This window comes from Lepidochelys olivacea, assembly GCF_965140295.1.
Source record: "Lepidochelys olivacea isolate rLepOli2 genome assembly, chromosome: 10".
Lineage (NCBI taxonomy): Eukaryota > Metazoa > Chordata > Testudines > Cheloniidae > Lepidochelys > Lepidochelys olivacea.
This window is the reverse complement of record NC_140420.1, coordinates 63,988,228-64,003,671: the sequence shown is the minus strand read 5'-3', so window position 1 is coordinate 64,003,671 and position 15,444 is coordinate 63,988,228. Positions and strand designations below refer to the sequence as shown.

The window sequence follows — 15,444 nt, the reverse complement described above, 5'->3', positions numbered from 1 at the left end:
ACTAGTCCTCCTTTTCTTTTTGCGAATACAGACTAACACGGCTGCTACTCTGAAATCTATAACAGTTCACCAAAGGGTGGCATGTGAGGTCTCTACCAAAGAGCCAGTGGTCCACTGGTCAACATAACCATTGGGAAACATATGTACAAATGATATTTAGAGTTACATATCTATACCAAAAGTTATGTTCTTAAAGTCTTAAAGTTAAGGTAGGTCACCAAGAGGGGACATTCCTTGGAAACGTTCCTTTCCGGCAGGAAGTAGCCGTCACCTATCTTCCTGTCCAGTCATTGGCATGCCGTATGCCTCACAAGATGGGCCTATTTGCATATACAGCCACAGGAGAAAGAAGAGATTGCAAAATCTACAAGAAAGGAAATTCACAAGATGAAACAATCAGCAGGTGGTGTCCTGTTTCTGACTAAAGACAAAGGATTGTTACAGTATATCTTGAGGGTGCAAGGAAACACCTGGAATCCTTCACTTGGGAAGCTAGCTCACAAAGTACTCATCTCAGGGAAGGAGGACCACAGCCACATGTGGCTGTAACAAGTTGCAAGGATTTGGGGTGAGCATTACTCTACAAAACATGAGAGTATCCTATTAAGTAAGTCTAGGCTCTAGAATGGATGTTATGATTTTATTTTATATGTAACTTTTTGTTTCCAATGCTTCTACTTGCTATTACTTGAATCTCTATGCTTTGTTAAATACACTTATACCTGATGTCACTATAAACATATCTAAGTGCTGTGTACTAAGCACAACAGTGATCTGAGGTGGAACTGGCAAGCTGGGGTGTACTGTTTTTATGGAAGCAGTGAATTTGTGAACACTATGAGGGTTCAGTGGAACAAGATGACACTCAGAGGGCTCAAGGGTTGGAGTGTGTCTATTGCTATCCTGTAGAGAAACAGTGGGGCGTGCAAGCCCTAGAGGAGAGTGCTTATGTTGCCCATGGCTGGTGGAGTTGGCAAAGACAAGGATTCCTTAGGCTAAAGGCAGATGGTAGCAAGATGCCTCACAATCCTGGGTACCCCCAAGAAGCATCTTACCTACCCTATGCCCAGAGTGGGACAGTGACAGCCCAGAGCGGGACAGTGACAGCCCAGAGCCAGCACATCCACTTCAAGAGGGAGTTCTCTTCTGACAGCTCTTAAATAAATAGGATTTGCTGGAAAGGTCATCAATTTTGGATTTTTTAACATGTTTATGTTGGGGAATAGGTTTTGATTGAATATCCTGCAAGATGAAAGAATCTCTATACTTGGGGTTGCAAAGAAAACGGGGAGCATGTGTTTGGGAGGAGGATTAACTAATCCAGAATTACCTATGGTGATAGAAAAAAGTTCAAACATGACTGTGACGTTGCCCAATAGAGGTAACGCTATAGGTCTGTTCTGAGAGAGAACAAGTCCTCAGACCTTTGGTGAGCACAATAGTTCATTATTATAAGCCCAAAACTCCAGTCCCAGGATTTATTGTTTTAGACAAAGGTAACAACATAATCTACACAAATAAAAACACCACTTACATCCTGTTCTGCTGACGTCCTTTAGTATGCATGATGCTTCCTTTGTTGCCACTTTGTGCAGTTTTATGAAAGAACTGTCCAGCAAATAAATCAATGCTTTGTAACAATCTCAGAAATTCAGTTATACTATTAAAAACCAGAATCCCTCTATCTTGTCCTTCTACTCCTCCAGGCAATTGCTAAACGCCTACAAGCTGTTGTAAACATATGCAGCACAAATTACTTGAGGAGGATTTGTGGAACATTCCTACCATCATGCCTGCCTATTCCCAGATAGCATATTCTTCTACCCCATTATAATACTGACTGCCACCAGAGGGGATGATAGACCTTCTAAGGCTGTCTAACAATAGAGGTTTGAGGGAATGTGTGAAAAAATTGGCCCTGGATAAGATGCTATATGGTTAGGAAAGGATCAGTGCCAGTAAATTGCTTTTTCTATGTGTACATGCAACAACCATGGATCATTCCCCTTCCCACCCAGTCCAAGAAAAATTTGGCTAGCTACCAAATACAAAATTAAAAACCATGTGCCAAACATGCACAGCTGCATCAGCCACTGCTGAGCCATCTGCAAACATGTTAAAAGATAGTTGCTTTACTTAGGATGAACTGGGACCCATCAGGACCAATGGCCAAAGCACAGTTAAGAAACCATTTTTTCACTATATTGCTCTGCTTCAATCATTGTTTAAAAATACCCTATACATGGTTGCATAAATCATGTATCAAGTATACACCTTGAATTAACCCAATGCAATCAGCCCAATATAGACATCCTAGTTCAAAACACCCCAAACAATCATTACCCCATTTTCACACAAACACAGTCAGCCTGTGGAACTCCTTGCCAGAGGATGTTGTGAAGGACAAGACTACAACAGGGTTCAAAAAAGAACTAGATAAATTAATGGAGGATAGGTCCAACAATGGCTATTAGCCAGGATGGGCAGGGATGCTGTCCCTAGCCTCTGTTTGCCAGAAGCTGGGAATGGGTGACGGGGATGGATCACTTGATGATTACCTGTTCTGTTCATTCTCTCTGAGGCACCTGGCACTGGCCACTGTCAGAAGACAGGATACTAGGCTAGATGGACCTTTGGTCTGACCCAGAATGGCCGTTCTTATGTTCAATCTAAGTCCCCTCCATACAAATATATAAGCGTCTCAGAATGTTTAATTTGTTAATTATACACAGGTATGAAGCTCTTCATACAAATGAAGAATAGAGGCAACTACCAGATATCACCTTATCATCTACAGTTCAACTCCCTGTACAAGTGATATTTATAACCAAGCTGAGGTAAATCTCTAGTGACAACAGTATGTCCACACCTTTTTTCTAGCTTTCCAGAATGACAGAACCTCACTTTAGGGCCAGATTGTGTGCAGTCTAAACCTGGAACTCACCAATAGAATTGGCCGAGGAAGTTTGACTCAGAGGAGCTTGGAAGTCTCCAGCTGCATCGGACTGATTACGTCCTACAGATTTTTTGAGCCCTTACACTACGCTCAAAATAGGGCTAGTCAAAAATTTGCTAAAAGAAGTTGATAAAAAAAATTGGGTTTTCAACTAAATAATATTTCCACAGAAAGCATCTGCTTTCCTATATAATTTTAAATTTATTGTTGAAAAACTTAGAATTTTGGGAGGTTAGTCAAAATTTCAGTTTTTGGCTGAAAAACAATTAGTTTTCACTAGACCCTCCCCCCAAAAAAATTAAAAAAAAATCAATTGGCGGGGTGGGGTTTGCTTTATGAAAAGGTGACATTTTCCACAGGGAAAAAAAATTCTGACCAGCTTCTACTGTGGCTATGCAAGAAGCAAACAGAGTGGGTCAATTAAGTGTCAATCAGTGGATTTATTTTGAATAATACAAAGTCTGGTTAATCTAGGTCACCTTCACTCATTTTGAGGAAATTACATGTCATCTTTTGGACAAAATCATGCAGATTCAGTCTGTATTATCTGCTTCTATAGATGCAGGGCAGTATTTCCCAGGGGGAAAATGCCAGGTTTAAGTCTTGAATTAATAATAACTCCTTTTGTTTTCAGAATATCAGCATATATTTTCCACCAGGCTGAAGCCCAGCCTTGCAGTTTCCAGTGGCCATATGAATCAACAAACTCTGCACCTACCTTATTGGCCCAGAAGGTGAACTGTGGTTGTAAATCTGCGCACTTGTGCTTCTTGCTACCTGATTGGGGCCTACAATCAGGTAATTAGAATCAAGAATACTCAGATTTCCACCTGTGAACTTCTACCCCATTATCTGACAATCAGTTTCAGGAAGCTTTTCCTTAAGTCTCATCTTCATGTTCCTTCCAGAAAGTTCTGTTAAAATCATAATTGTTTGGCTAATCAAAAATGGCAGAATCCACTTTCATGTCCTAATCCACTTGTTAACAATGGTTCTAATTAAGTTTTCTGAAATTTATCCTGTTACCACTTAAATTCCATACAAAAATTTCCCCTTCCTTGTAAAATCCTTAATCCTTTTTCCAAAGAGAGAAGGAAGAACTTGTGATTATTCACTAAACTAGGCGATGTGGGTTTCAATTCCCAGCTCTGACACAGACTTCCTGTGTGAACCTGGGCAAGTCATTTAATCTTGCTGTGCCTTAGTTGCCCATCTGTAAAATGGGGATAATGATACTTCCCCCACCTCACATGGTCTATCAAGGGTAAAATCATTAATAACGTGAGGTGCCCAGGCTAACCCCTACAGAAAAGCTTATAAATAAATAAATAAATAAATAAATACTTTCAGAATAGCACACATATAGATTTTATTATAGTCAGACTATAATCCCTCCTTTTCCTAAATAGTGCGCTCTAGTTCTGATGAAGACTCTGGATGTTACCAGATAAGTAGAACTGATTAATACTTGATATGCCTCTGAATTTGTTCTAATGATACTAGGGAAGTCTTGTGTAAATTAAGATTTACAGTAGGAACAACAATCCTCCTGCATGGGAATGTCTTATGCCTTTCTCTGCCTTTCATTTACAGTCAAGAAGAGCAACTCCCTCTGGAGGGGAAAATCTATCCCAACAAATCTTCACCAGTTTGGACCCATCTTCCAGTTTTGTAACTTATTCTGGAGGAGTCTTTCTCTGCCACTGATTTTTAAAGCAGAAATCCCCACTGAGCTTAGTGGGGATTTCTCTTTAAAAATAAACAAACAATGTGGCTCAGGTATTTAAGATAACCTCGGGTCCTGCTTTAATCTACTCTCCTACTCTACTTCCTGGTCCTGTTGTGCAGCAGAAGGAGATAGTGTTTGCTATTTTTAATTTCTCTATTGACTGGATTTTAAATTATTACATTTACCAACCCTACACAACTGGCCATTTTTTCATTATTATGTAAACTCCCCCTCCGCCCTTTCCTCCATAGGTTACTCAGGAGCAGGTAACACTCACCTGTGTGCCTGGGCACCTGATGATGTTGACATTAAAGGAGATCCTGAAGTATCCCAATGATGATGTTGGATAGGTAGGAATCCTTAATCCACCCCTCTGCTGCAGTCCCTTTACTCCTAAAGGAATTTACAATCGGTGGTGCCTCCACCCGGCTGGCCCCTGTACACACTCAATGGCATGCCTAGAGAGCCTCCAGGAATAAACCCATTCTAATAAAATCATCATCATCATCATCTGCGGCATGGTTCTAACTCAAAAATACCAATTATAAATAATATACATCCAATATACTTACATTAGAGCTAACACTCATTTACTTAATTTAAGAAACAAGGTATACCAGACTAAGATTAAATGTCACTACCAATGTAAACAGGGGGCAGTTGAATAAAATCCAATTAACAAATACAGTACACGGTAATAAATGAAACTTAACTGGCATTTACACTGCCATCATTTACCCAGCCCCGGGGTGTACATTCCTCTGGATTTCAGAGACCTGCATGGGCGCGCCTGAAGATCTGCAGCTGGAGACAGCACTCTGTTGGTTCTGTGCACCAGTCCAGCCAACGCAACAAGCTGCACAGCCCTTCTGAAGATTGGAGCTGGCCCCACCAAAAGTCAGCAGTGGGTCCTGGTTCTATGGGAAGATCACTCTGCCCCAGTGAGCTGTAGCTCACAAAACCTTATGCTCAAATAAATTTGTTAGTCTCTAAGGTGCCACAAGTACTCCTTTTCTTTCCACAGACTCAGTCTCTCTGCTGGGCCCCTTCCCTTGCAAGTACTTTCCCAAACAAGAGTGGGGGTTACTCACAGTTCCTTCACTGCAGACCTACCCAGTTAGCTCTAGGCACAGCAATAGTCTCTGCCCTGGCTCCAGGAAAGCCACCAACCACCTCTCAAGCTCCCTGCTTGAGCAAAGCCCCAGTAGGCTCTTAGCAGCAGCTCCTAGTACAGAGAGTGCTCCACACCAGCAATCTTGCTCCTCTCCCCAAAAATGGAGCCCACCACCTGCTCTCCCTGGAAGAGGAAGTGTCTCACTGTTTCCCCAAGGCATCATGGGAGTTGTGGTCTCTAAAGCTGGATTGCAGCACCCAGAATCTTCCCAACTGGAACACTCCCAATTAAGTTCAGACACCCCACTAGAAAGGGTGCCTACAATTATTTTAAAGGAAGCCTTGTTTCCCCCCCAAATGTCACAACTCTAGGCACAGTGGAGATGAGCTGCAGTGTGTTGGGCCATAGGGTACAATAGGAAGACTCAGTGAGAATGACTGCAACGGAAAACTAGGAATCTATTGACAATCCTGCCTAGAAATATGGTTTCTTTTCAGCACAGTATGTTGCTTTCAATTCACTTTGTAGTCAGGGCACATGAGGATTTGTTTGAAGGATATTTACTATACTTTTGCAGGCTGCTGCATGTAATGTAGTGGCTTTCACTCAAATACATGTCTCCTGTCTATGGAGGCACCGGGAGTACAGAGACTCACATGCAGAGCCCAAATGCTATATAAGAGTCCCACTGAAGAAAATTAGAAATGACATGTTTTTGAGCATTTGTTTTTCTAAAAAAGTAAAAGGTCTCTTCAACCTCTGTCAATTATCTTATGTAAGGGAAAAATATCTCTGTAGCTCCCACAAATCGTTTCCTATACCTCTCCTTGATGGTTTTCTCCTTCTGTCATGCAAATTTTGTATATCCAGAGCTGAGTCCTGTTTGTCAAATTTCTCAGGCCAAATTCATCCCTGTTATTTCAGTGGCATTACACCAGGAATGGATTTGGCCTATCAAGTTTCAATTAGTTTCTGGCTTACTCCAAATGAATTAACAATACTCCATGTGGTCAAATTCCACCCTGATTGACATCTGCTGACACTAGCTTATAAGACTAGATGAGGCCTCCCTTCAATTAAGGATGGTTTAGGAATTATTACATCAGTCTTGCTGTACCACAAACAAAGTTTTGATGGTCCCTATTGAATCTGCCAAGGAAACTAAACTGAAAATAATATTGTCTAAAATATTACATCCTTACTAATGGGCACAGAGAAAGTTAAATGTATAGATCAAAAGATTGTGATGGGTGCCAGAGACAGGAAGGAATCAGTTGTGATTTTGACCATTCAATAACATTAAGAAGAAATTGATTGCTGTTGCCATATTGTGTTCTAAATGTATTCTGGTGAAAGATGGTAAATAATTTACAGCCCCACCGGACTTTTTTACACTTGTGATGCTAATTGCTTTGTTGTTGTTAAGGAACAGTATTTCAGAGACAGAAAGAAACATGCTTTAAATATATAGAGGATTGGAAATTCTTCAAACAAGTATTAAGTAAAGGACCTGCTCCTTATCCCATTCAAAACAATGACAAATTCCAGTTGACTTCACCGGGTGCAAATTTGGGGCCACTGATAATTTCAGGGGGATAGTCACTAAAATAAACTGAGATTTGGCTCATTATATATAAATTAGGCATTTTTTCCCATTAGGATTATAAACCTCAATCCTCAACTGCCCGTAAGGATCTTTAAGTCATAAGAACATATGAATAGCCCTACTGGGTCAGACCAAGGGTCCATCCCCTGTCACTCATTCCCAGCTTCTGGCAAACAGAGGCTAGGGACACCATTGCTGCCCATCCTGGCTAATAGCCTTTGATGGACCTATCTTCCATATTTTATCTAGTTCTTTTTTGAACCCTGTTATGGTCTTGGCCTTCACAACATCTTCTGGCAAGGAGTGCCACAGGTTGACAGTGAGTTATGTGAAGAAATACTTCCTTTTATTTGTTTTAAACCAGCTGCCTATTAGTTTCATTTGGTGACCCCTAATTCTTGTGTTATGAGAAGTAGTAAACAACAGTTCCTTATCAACTTTCTCTATACCAGTCATGATTTTATAGACCTCAATCATATCTCCCCTTAGCCGTCTCTTTTCCAAACTGAAAAGTCCCAGTCTTATTAATCTCTCCTCATACGAAAGCCATTCCATACCCCTAATCATTTTTGTTGTCCTTTTCCAATTCCAATATTTTTTTTTGAAATGGGGCAACCATATCTGTACACAGTATTCAAGATATGGACATACCATGGATTTATATAGAGGCAACATGATATTTCCTGTCCTCTTATCTATCCCTTTCTTAATTATGCCTAGCATTCTGTTCGCTTTTTTGACTGCCACTGCACATTAAGTGGATGTTTTCAGAGAACTATCTACAGTGACTCCAAGATCTCTTTCTTGAGTGGTAACAGCTAATTTAGACCCCATTATTTTATATGTATAGTTGGGATTATGCTTTACAATGTGCATTACTTTGCATTTATCAACATTAAATTTCATCTGCCATTTATGTTCCCCTGATCATGGGTCTGCTTTGCCAATCTCCTGTTAAAGTTAGAGTAGTGTTAAGGGTGCTCTAATTTGTGCTGGCTACCCGTGGAACCAAAGGCCATTCTGGAAACTGTGGATCACGAGGATGCAAGCATCCTTTAGTCACATTTTTACCCCTAGCCAGGACACCTCCTGCTGTGCTTCGTACAGCTCTGTATTTTTAAGAAGGTACAATACAAGTGGGTGGAAGCAGCAGCTGTGGTACCTGATGATGTAGATTAACATTAAATGCAGACTCTAATTTCCTTTACCACCCCCATTGGACTTTCTGCTGCAACATCTGTTTTAGATCAACTATGTTGAGGCAAGTGCTTTGTCACTCAATTGATATAATAGCTTCTACTTGGCTCTGAGACCAGTAAGAGCATAAAGAGACAGAGAGCTCATAGCATGAATTATGCTGTAGGCACTCATGCCTTACCACCTTCAGTATTGAGCAGAGATGTTATTACACTTCGTTCCAATACAGAACAATATTGGTTAGGGAAACAATACAAGAACCATTATTTCCAAAACTATAAAAATAGCAAGCTCAGAATGTTGGAAAGTTGCTTGGTAGCACCTTCACACTCAAGGGTCTTTCAGCAAATCCATAATACAGCTGTTGTTCAAGAGTCTACAACTCATCTGTCAATATTGGCTATTGGCTGACATTGAAAGCATTGTGTAAAAATGGTATTCATTCTCAAAGAGCTTCAACATTCAACCTCCTAGGTGGCTGCACTTCCGTGGTCAGCTAAGTGTTCTCGATATAGTACATCCCCTTACATATCTCAGAAGGTTATTCTCAGGCCTTGAAGGATTAATTTTTTTTAAAAAAAATCCCATAATTAAGATGTTTTAAAGTGATGAATATACTTAATTTGATTTCAACCAGTAATAAATGCATTGTCTTCCCATTGTCCTACCCCATGCGCAGAACAACAACTTCACACTTCTACAGCAGCTTCCATCTGAGGAGCTCAAACCATTTATTGACTTTAATTATTTAAACCTCACAATGACTGAGTAAGATAGGAAAGTAGTATTCCTACTTTACAGATGGGGAATCTGACACATTACATAGGAAGTCTGTGGAAGTGCCAGTAACAGAACCCAGATCTCCTGACTTCCAATCTTGTGCCTGAACCAAAAGACCAGCCCCTTCTTAAAAATGTGCATTACTGGGTGACTGGCTGGCTCAGGGGCTTGACAATGAAATGCAAAGACTTTCACCCTCTAGATTTGCTACTTTCTCCCCTTTTGTCCTTCTGTCTTACAAATTAAATTGTATTCTTACTACTTTACCAGGATTAATGTCTAATAAAAGATAATTGTACAACATAAAAAAAGGTAAGTAAACATCCCCCGACGACGCACTGACTATCTACTGTACATCTGATTTCCAGGAGTCAGCTAGCTGTTAGCTCCTCCTGTGAGTAAACTCACCTTTGCCTCACGCAATATATCCTCCACCAACCCCAGACTTTCTATCTCTCAGTTTGACTGACCGCCCGCCCCCACGTTGGCAGAGGATACTGGTTGTTTGGAGCTAATTCCTTTCTAGTGGCTCTCACAGTATAAGCATTTCTGGTTCCCGATATGAAAACTGTCCATTCTGGGAACTCTTAGCCACGCTTGTCAATACAGAAGGGTAGGTCATGGCAGGGAGGCTGGAATACAGTATCCCACATCCAAACACACACCATTAAACCTGTGACAATCCAAAAGGAGTGAAATAGTAATTATTAGCAATTAGTGGTAATACTGCGGAGATAATTACACCTGCCAGAACAGACAGGCACTCCAAAGTTTTAATGAAGTCTAGCAGCAACTGGGGTCACAGCAAGTAAGAGGACTAGAGAAGAAAAAAAAATCACTGCAAAAGAGAAGGGATATGCTCATGGGAATGCTGCTGAAAGAAGTTATTTACAAACAGCCAAGCAACAGCCTGAGAGCAACATCTGCTTTGCCAGCAGCAAGCCATCAGTAGGTAGGATGAGACATGGAGTAGCATGTAATTTCCACTTTGTATATACATGTGTACAATAACCACTCATAAATGTCTTTTCCTTTTCAGTTCTCGGGAAGAGGCAGCCATCCTGTTTGCCTGTAGCTGACTCAAGTCCTACAGTAAGCAGCCTTCTGCATGTGAGCGCTGAATAACCTTCACATCAACCAATGTATTAAGTATATGAATTATAGTTTGCTTCTTGCTCTTTATCCCTTATCTCCCCAGAAGTGGAACAAATTTGATGTGTGCCATCATGGATGCTTTAATATTTTCACTTTGCTTTAAAATCCATTGTTTTGAAGGAAACTGACGAGTTGGGGGAGAAGCCTGTCACTGCAGCACAAAGCTTGTGGCCATTTTACACATACCTTCATGGCCAAAGTATGCTACTTCTTGCAGAGCCGTCATTTGAGTAGGACAAATCGGGGTGACTGCCTAGGCTGAGCTAGGGGGAGCCCCTGCCCCTCCCGGCAGATTAGAAACTCGGCATCTATGTCCCAGGCCCTACACCCCCCTTGGGACGGGCCTGACTTCATGGAACCTGTAGCTTCAGGTCACCTTGCGGGATCTCCCCTTGTTCCAGTTCAAAATCCCTACCAGAATTATTGAAGTCTCACTTTTGTTCTAACAGCTCTTTGAGCAATACAGAGCCATTAACGACGCTGCAATGTGACAACTCTGAGGTTATGTCTACACTGGTAACTGAATTACAAAACTTTTGTCTTTCAGAAGTGTTAAAAAAAAAACACAACATACACCCGAAAGACAAAAGTTTTGCTGATGACAAGCGCCGGTGTGAACATCTCTTTGTCAGCAGGAGCGCTCGCCTACCAACAACGCTAACACCGCTCCTTGGGGTTGGAAGTTCCTTGTCAGCAGGAAGGCCGACAAGCAGTGGCTACACTGCGTAGCTTTTAGCAGCATGGCTCTAGCAACACAGCTGTGTTGCTAAAAGCTGTGTAGTGTAGACATAGCCTGAATCTAACACCAGCTCAGTTTATTCTGCCAGCGTGGTTTCTCTAGGACTTTGATATATGATTACCTGGAAACCTTTTCAAGAGGCCATATGATAACATTCTCATTTTCGTTTTCTTTCTCATTTGGTCCATAGAGCCAGAAGTGTGGTGAGTATACAAGTTTAAATGGAGTAATGGATGATGTCACAAATCAGAGGTCAGTCCTCACTATCTCTTTAGATCTTTGATTCAAGATCAGCATGTCTGCTTTTGGCCATTAGGTGAAATGAAACACAACAGAGAACTACATAACTGAGGTTAAAAATATCAGATATAAGAAAGAGAAAAAAATTCTAAAATTGAACTTAAGCTGCAAAAAAAGCTGTCAAGTGACAGATGGAAGTTAGCAGTAACAGTCTGAAGAGAGACTGAACATGGGTTCCTACCTTCAGGATTTTATCATATGTCATTTCGAAGTGAATGTAATAGGTATGTACTCATAAATAAATACCACATGGGGTGGTAATATCCATGTAATATATATCATGTAATAAATTGCATTCATCTTATACTTTTGACTACCTCCCTGCACTGCCCACTAATCTGTTTCCCTTGGGATACTTCTTACATGCCATACTCCACCACCGTTTCAGTCTTTTTTTTTTTTTTTAAGTCAACCTGGCACAATAATATTTTCGTCTCTACCCTACTCTAGGACCCCCTGTCCTGCCCCCTCCCACACACCCAAAAATTACCCTTGCCTGAGGCATAGGGTGGGCAATATTCAGTCCTAGGTCAGTGATGTGTGTAAATTCTGACCATTTGTAATCCTGAAAGCTAGACACAGAAGATTCAGAGCACTGAAAAGTGAAGATTCCCAACCAGACACATAGTGCTGACTAGCTCTTGAAGGTCCTCAGAGTTCAGATTTTAAAGCCGAGACATCTTTATGTACGGGTCATTTTAGAGGCTTAATATTTTTCTCCCTGTGAACCATGCTCAGTAGAACTCACAAAGACATTAGGGAGGATGAAAGAAGTGGTTCCAACAAAGTAAAATAGAAAACACCCCTAAAATAGTTCTAAACTGGATTTTCTGTGTAGTACCTGGCATAATGCTGGTACAGAATGCATGATGATGTATCATGGCATGCAGATATTACTTCCACTCATTTAGGATGACCTGTATAACCATTATCACTCATAGATGAAGCAGCCTGTGATGGGGTGTACAAACCCCACACTTAACCTGAAGGAGTTAAAGGATAATACTGGACCCAGCTAGCCCTGCCCCTCCAGACCTGCAGAGGAAGCTGAAAAGGGAGCAAAATTTAGCTCAGAAAGAGGAGGAAGATAGACTTACCCTGAGGGCTTCAGAGCAAGGGTGCCAAAAAAGCCTCCTTGTGAAGAAGATAGCCTTCTTGAGCCCAGTAGGTGCTGAAGGTTTAGTTGTCTTGTCTTTTCCTATCTTATGTTGGACTTGGAGACATGGGGAGAGACAGAGGGTAAGAAGTGACCCAGGGAGGTAACTCTGAGGAAATTCCAAGGTACCAGACACTGATGACTGTCAGAGCCCGGTGGAGGGGGATGGCCCGGGGCTCCCCTACCACTTGCCCTTGTTGCAGGAGGGGCATAAGAGTCATTCCCACCCACTCCTTCTCTAGTAAGGAGAGGGCAAGGTTGTTGAAACCCTTAAGGTGAAGCTAGGCAACACTCAAGGGTTAGGAACTAGACTGAAAGCCCTTCCCACAGGGAAAAGAGACTAGAAACTGGATGTGCTACCCAGTAGGCCACCTGGCCTCCAAGGACTCTTTTACACAGCCCTACCAAACTTATACAGTAAAACATTATGCCACATGAAAACAAATCTCAATACACATAATGGAGAGCTGGAAGCTCCTGTGAAACACATGATGATCTTTTTGTTTATCAAGCTATGACCCATCAGAATCATATCTTTGTCTGTAATTAGCAACTACACTATTGTCACAGCAGGTAGCTTTTGTCAATCACTGTATACTTTTAATGTTAGTATAAGTAATGAATGAACTGGATGTTAATTTTATTTTTCTGTGCAAGATGCTACTTGTAAGTTTGATTTAAAGACCTCTTTTTCTTCTAAATGATGTGAAGCAGAAGTGCCTTAGAGATATAATGCAATCAGTTTTATAATTGACAACCATGATTACATTTTTGCAATAAAATATATGCCAGCACCTCAGCAAAATATGCCGAATTCTGTATGAATCCGGCATTAATGAAGAAATTGAAAAATAAACAATAGCGGCATCTTAAGTACAAAAATCATCAAGGCATATTTGAGACTAATGTGATTAAGTACAACATGATGTGTAAACAAAGATTGTTTCTTTGGTTCAACATTTCTAATTTTTAGATAGCTTACACTATTGCACAAGTTGTTTTATACTATATTGCTAAAGTAGTTTAGAAATATGGCATTCCCAGTTCTATTTTCTAAGAAGAAGAATATGTATACTCTTGGGATTATAGTCTATTAGTATGAGCAAATAATTTTTTCAAACTTGCTTGCTTAACATTAGATAAACTTGAGTTTGCAATATTTCTAAGCCATTTGTACATTTTGAAATAAGATGTTGCAATTAGATGAATGCCTGCAGAATTGGAACATGTTCTGGAGGGTTGCTGGATGGTTCTGCTTTGTGCAAAATGTTAGAAAAAAAAACTTACAATATGCCATATGATTTTAAGGGCAGACATGATCTCTATGGTTTGGTGAATTACGAGAAGCTCAAATGATTTAGTGACTGAACTTCAATGTCCTCTTTTGCTCCTTATGAATGCAGACTGTAACTGTCAGACTGTGCAAAAATTACTGACATACCTTTTTAAAAATTGCTAAGATACAGATAATATGTTTACCCTCCAAAATACCCGTTCTAGACAGCAGTATTGTATTTTGGAATCACTCACTTAAAATAGATTTCAAGGGCTAGATTCTGAGGTGCACTAAAGCTACCCTCCATTCAGCACACATGAGGTGGAAGAGCATTATTCCACTTTCCCACCTCCCAGTACCGGAAGCAGGTATGGATCAACATGAGAATGACTCTATAACTTATAACTCTTGCAGGATATGGAGACTCAGGATCCCGTCCTCTGCTCCAATGACTCAAGAGAGACAAGGTGGGTGAGGTAAAATCTTCTATTGAACCCACTTCTGTTGGTTAAAGAGAAGTTTTGACCTACACAGAGCTCTTCTTCAAGTCTGCAGGGCCAGAATTAGGGAAGACTACATAGGCAACTGCCTGGAGTGCCAGGCTTGGGGGCTGTTTTTGTTGTAGGCGACAAAAGGGAAATAGAATGTTTGAAGTAAAATGTTTGTTATTCTGTATATGGATTCATTTTTCACTAACCTCCTAGAACATTCTGGACCTTTGTAGAATCTCATAGAACCTTCCAGACTTTCTGAGAACTACATTTTGCTTGAACCTCCTAGAATGTTGTCAGCCATCCCCACACGGGTATATAAGCGGTGGGGCATTGCCGTCAGTCAGTGAGATATAAGAACAAACTGAAGTGAAGTGAGAGCCCAGCTGCCATATTGTGAACCTTGCTTTATTCTGTAATTGGGAAAGCCTGCTTGTGTTTTAAGACTTGAAGTGTGTAAATAGCAACTAATAAAAGGACATCTTTAATGAAATGCAAGATATATCTATCGAACCCCTATCTACGCAACAATATAAAAGAAATACTGTTACTTCTTTTGCCATGCTTACAAATGTTTGATGACATGCAAATCATGCATCAAAGTCATGAAATGGGCTATAAATGCAATAAAAAATAATGTATTCAAAAGTTTAACAAATGGAGGGGGAATGCTGAAGACATTCCCTGCCTGAGGCACCATTTGGTCTGGGGCTGGCCTTGCAGGTCTGAATATTTCTTCACTCACCTCATCTCACTAATATCCTGGGACAACCACAGTTACAACACTGCAAATACTAAGTGTTTAGCCACAGTTGAACAGCTTTAACAGAAGAGGCTGAGGAAGCCCCATACCAGAATATCCCATAGCCCACTGGTTACAGCACTCACCTGAAGGGTGGCAGATTGCTATTCAAATTCCTTCTTCTCATCAGGTGTAGGGGAGAC

At 40.8% G+C, this 15,444-nt stretch overlaps 1 long non-coding RNA gene across 1 annotated transcript in view; it reads right to left on the bottom strand.

Moving 5' to 3' along the window:
- The window catches only part of LOC311527691, a 41,744-nt gene extending 35,785 nt beyond the window's left edge, over positions 1 to 5,959 (bottom strand). Inside the window, exons 1-3 of the long non-coding RNA XR_014713420.1 lie at positions 5,799 to 5,959; positions 4,963 to 5,078; positions 3,675 to 3,870 (exon numbers count right to left, since the gene is read on the bottom strand). This is a non-coding gene — a long non-coding RNA (uncharacterized lncRNA). The remainder of the gene's footprint in view (positions 1 to 3,674; positions 3,871 to 4,962; positions 5,079 to 5,798) is intronic.
- Positions 5,960 to 15,444: the final 9,485 nt, after the last annotated feature.